Here is a 4,463-nt window from a genome sequence, read left to right as displayed (position 1 = left end):
CAAGTAATTACCATTTCATGATTGTAATTAAATGTCTTACATTCATGACCTCATTGTTTTGTGAACTGTGGGCATTTTGTGTCAATTTCACCAGAAAGTTGACTATTCCTAACTTAGTACTGAATAGTATGTGCATTTATATGAGACATTATATGTTTGTACAGTGTCCTTGGGTGCTTTGATAAGGCGCTTTTTTAAAATAAAATGTATTATTATTATTATTATGGTATCCAGGTAACCACTGCATTTTCATACTGTTAGCATTTTATTACTATAATCCAGTTAAACACAACATGACTACATATCACTCCTTGGGACTTTTATCAACTCACCTCCAAGCAAGTCAACAACTTCCAGGACTGATTAGTTTGCATATCATATTGTTCTTGGTGTTAAAGACTTGCTTCAGAGCCCACTCTCACCTGGACAGCATTCAGGCAGCACTTTGAAGACCATGTTTTTCTATTTTCTCAAGTGCTTTTGATAAAATTCAGCTGCTCTGTTGTAAGAAGCTCCATAAATTCCAGGAAGATACCTCCCTGGAATCCCTGCTCCAAAACAGCTGACTCAAAATAATGAGTCATTGGACAGAACTCATAAGCTGATGGACTCATTTAATTTAAATCTGGTGTGTTGCCGTAGGGAGACATTGAAAACCCACAAGCCCGTGTCCCTTGTGGGCCCAAATTGAGTAGTCTAGAAAAAAAGGACTGAAATTTACTTCTTAAGGAAGCTAAAATCATTCAATGTCTGATTGTTTTATGTCTTCTGTAAGTCTGTTGTAGAAAGTGCAACCTGCTTTCCAGCATCTGCTGGGGCAGCAGAACCTGAGCCCTAAAGAAAGTGATCAAACCAATTAGTTCTTGAGCTAAGGGAGATGTGACTGTCCAGAGGCAAATATTGTATAAGCTGCTGGACATAAAGGACAACTGCACACCCTCTACACAACACTGAGGAAATAGTATGTTCAATCAGTCTTCCTTCTGTAGGCAGAAAAGTATAAGAGATCATTACAGCCAGTAGCCATCATCCTCTGGATTAAGTAATTCATCATCATAATTGTTTTCTTAATAAAACAACACTGTCACAACACTGAAATGACTTTTTGGGATTAATCAAGTATTTTGGTGACACCATCACACTGGTAACATTAAGAAATTGACTTAAAAGTTCTCATATTTGCAATTAACTTTATTAAATCTTTTAAGAATAAGGACAAAAGGTAGAAGCTTTAACAAAAATGATGAGCAAATAAAAAAGAATATTCCAAAATTAGGAGTCAAAAACGAAAAATGAATAAACAAAATGGAGGTTTACACTTAAAAAAGTCTCCCTCTAGCCATTAATAACTCAGCTTGTAGCCGGGTCAGTCCTTCATCGTCCAGGATGCTGATCAGGATCTGAAAAACAGTTAAATGATCCAATCGTACCTTGTGGTGCTCTAAAGAATTCACTTCTTTGTTTTTTTCTTACAAGTTTCAAATGAATAAAATACTGATCAAACTCAACCAATAATTTACTCTCATTTCCCAAACCAGCAAAACTGACCATATTACCTCTGGGAGCATGACATCAAACACGAAGTCTAGAAGCTTGATCTCTTCTTTCCTTATCCTGGCTCCTAGACCCATGACCTCCTCTATCACCCTCAGAAGCTCAAAGATCTGTTGGAAAAAGTGCAAAACAAAAAAATACATCTTTAAATACAGTATAAGTGTGAACACACATACATACACGTGATTGAAAACATTTTCATTTACCCGCTGGTCACTTAAATTCAGCGCCCTTAGTTTAAGGTGCTGTTTAAGCCTGAGAGAGGTAGATGGATTCTCAAGAGGTACAATCTGTTGGAACGCATGTTTCCATTAATCAGATCATCATGTAATCTCTGAAAGAAAAAAGTAAAGGGCAAACATGAACTGAATGAAAGAGGATGTAATTATTAACAGCGAAATATGTTTATTACCTTTATCTGATCCCTGGAAAACACGGCCAGAACCCCTCCTCTCTCAACTGTATCCACAATCCTGTAGACAATGATGATAAAAAAATTATAATATTAATAATAAAAAAAAATGAATTAGAAGCAGCTTGTGCAAAAATGAAGGATTACATGACTGTAGTGACTTTATAAACTACATGGCCAATCATTTTTTGAAATGTAATTTTATAGTACTAACAGATAATACTGGTTTTTGTGAAAAGCTTGTAATAGAAGCTGGCAGGTTGTACACTGTTAATCCTTTACCAATACAGAAAGCAAATTCTGGAGGAATTACAACTCTGTGTATCCACAAAATTAATAAAAATCTATATTAGCAGTACTATATACGTTATGCTATTTGTTTACACCGATTAAGTTCAGGTACTGGAAGTGACTGAACACAAATATATTTTATACCACAGCCCACCAAAAGGCAGATTAAATTCCCATACAACGTTGCCAGGCTTCTGATTAAAAGGACAGCTATTTAGCTAAGCTAACGTTAGATGATAATTAAAACACTCTTTTACGTACGTTCTTTCTCCGTCACGTCTTACTGCCAGTAGAAGAAGAACTTCATCGGGTTCTGGATGCAAGTGCGTGTTGCTTCCCCACGAAGAAGAAAACATTCCGGCGTCTAGATTACGTCACTTCCGGGATCGTGCTACGTCACTTCCGGGACAGAGCTGAGAAATGGCGGCGCCGTCGTTTTTTTTTTTTTGTTTTTTTTTTTTTAATATATTTTTATTAGAAAACCACAGGTAGTATACAAAAAAGGTCAGGAAGTAATCCAACAATGTTACATTAGACAGTTCAGACTGAAGTGAGTAGTTCTAGGCACAACAAGAAAAAAAATAAATAAATAAAGAGAGGAACAACAGTAACAACAACCAAAAAAAACAAAGCAAAAGACAAATATGACATAAGCTGGGCATCATTTTTAAAACAGCAAGGATTTAGCAATGTTTTGGTAAATCATGGCATTTTTCTCATTTAAATTAGAGACATATTTTAGTGATTTGAAATAATCAACAAAGAAATTCAGAAATACAGGGAATATTGGTGTGGTGTTTTTCCATTTGCATGTATGGATAAAGTATTTACTCAAAATGATCACAACATTTATGACATCAGAGATATCAGTGTCCAGATTATCCATGAAGTACAAAATATCTTTGGATGTGAAGAAAGGTATATTAGAGATTTTTAGTGAGATCCAACTGTGAATATCAGACCAGAAAACAATAACATGCTGACAACTGTAGAAGAGATGGACTGTTGTTTCAATTTCAGAGGAACAAAAGACACATGGATCAGACTCAAATTTAAATCTCCTGTGTAGAAAATCTCCCACCGGGTATATACCAGATATAATCTTGTAATGAGCTTCTTTCACTTTAGGTTGAACTGGATATTTCACATAAAAGGTGAAAGACTTCTTTTTCAGTGTGTTATCAAGGTCTAGAACATTATTATTAGCATTGAAGTTACAAAATATCTTTTGCTTATAGGCAAGAGTGATCAATTTATTATTACATCTTCTGTCTTGTAGTGATATGTCATCAATAGTCAGTGGGGTCAAGCGAGTGTTAATAGAAAAATATTGCATAGTATTCTGGATGAGATTAAGAAGAGGTTTGGGAATTGCTTTACAGATCTTGTTGTAGTCATTACAGGAAACCTTAATCTTATACTTCTTTAGAAAGTCATCATATAATAACAGCATTCCATTTGTATCTAACAAGTCATGAATAAAATATATGCCCTTGTCATACCAGTCAAATTTAAATAAAGACTTCCTGTTGATAGTTACAGCCCTGTTATTCCATAACACAGAATTGTGTGGAGAAAAATTATGAGTGAAAAGCAGTTTCCCAAAATCCAGAGCTTGTTTGTAGAAACTGGACAACTTTAAAGGTATTTTGGAAATTTCAAAGTCACATTTAAGTAGGAATTCTAGCCCTCCAACCTTGTTAAAAATTTTATTTGGAATATGATACCAGATGGATTGAGACTGGGCAATACACTCTTTGAGCCATTTTACTCTGAAAGCAGCAATAATGGATTCAAAATCTAATGCCTTTAAACCTCCATTTTCGTATTCTTTTACCAATTGTGATTTGCGGATGTAATGAGTTTTATTTTTCCAGATGAAATTAAATATTATGGAGTTGGACTGCTTAATCACTTTTGAGGAAGCAAACATTGAGTGGCACGGATAAATAAGTCTTGAAAGACCCTCTGCTTTGGACAGCATTATACGACATAGTATCGATAGATCACGAGTTAACCAGTGGTTGAAGACTTTTTGTACTGCATTTAATCTGGGAAAAATATTGGCATTCTCTCTATCGTTGTTGTTTTTTGAAATTACCAGACCAAGGTATTTTACTTCATTTTTTACTGGGATGTTGTCAATGATATTTTGATTACAGGTATGAACAGCTAGGAGCTCGCATTTTTTTAAATTTAATGTTAG

The 4,463-nt window shown here is 34.8% G+C and overlaps 1 long non-coding RNA gene across 1 annotated transcript; it reads right to left on the bottom strand.

Annotated features, from left to right (window-relative positions):
* Positions 1–1,173: 1,173 nt before the first annotated feature.
* On the bottom strand, positions 1,174–2,031 carry LOC121636126. Its single transcript, XR_006009642.1, has 4 exons — positions 1,967–2,031; positions 1,761–1,888; positions 1,557–1,664; positions 1,174–1,400 (listed from the first exon to the last, which is right to left on the bottom strand). It is a non-coding gene; the product is annotated as an uncharacterized LOC121636126 (long non-coding RNA).
* Between the last annotated feature and the right edge of the window lie 2,432 nt (positions 2,032–4,463).

The sequence above is a fragment of the Melanotaenia boesemani genome, unplaced genomic scaffold (assembly GCF_017639745.1).
Source record: "Melanotaenia boesemani isolate fMelBoe1 unplaced genomic scaffold, fMelBoe1.pri scaffold_109_ctg1, whole genome shotgun sequence".
Taxonomy (NCBI): Eukaryota; Metazoa; Chordata; class Actinopteri; order Atheriniformes; family Melanotaeniidae; genus Melanotaenia; species Melanotaenia boesemani.
The sequence above is the reverse complement of the archived record's forward strand: the minus strand, read 5'-3'. Positions and strand labels throughout refer to the sequence as shown.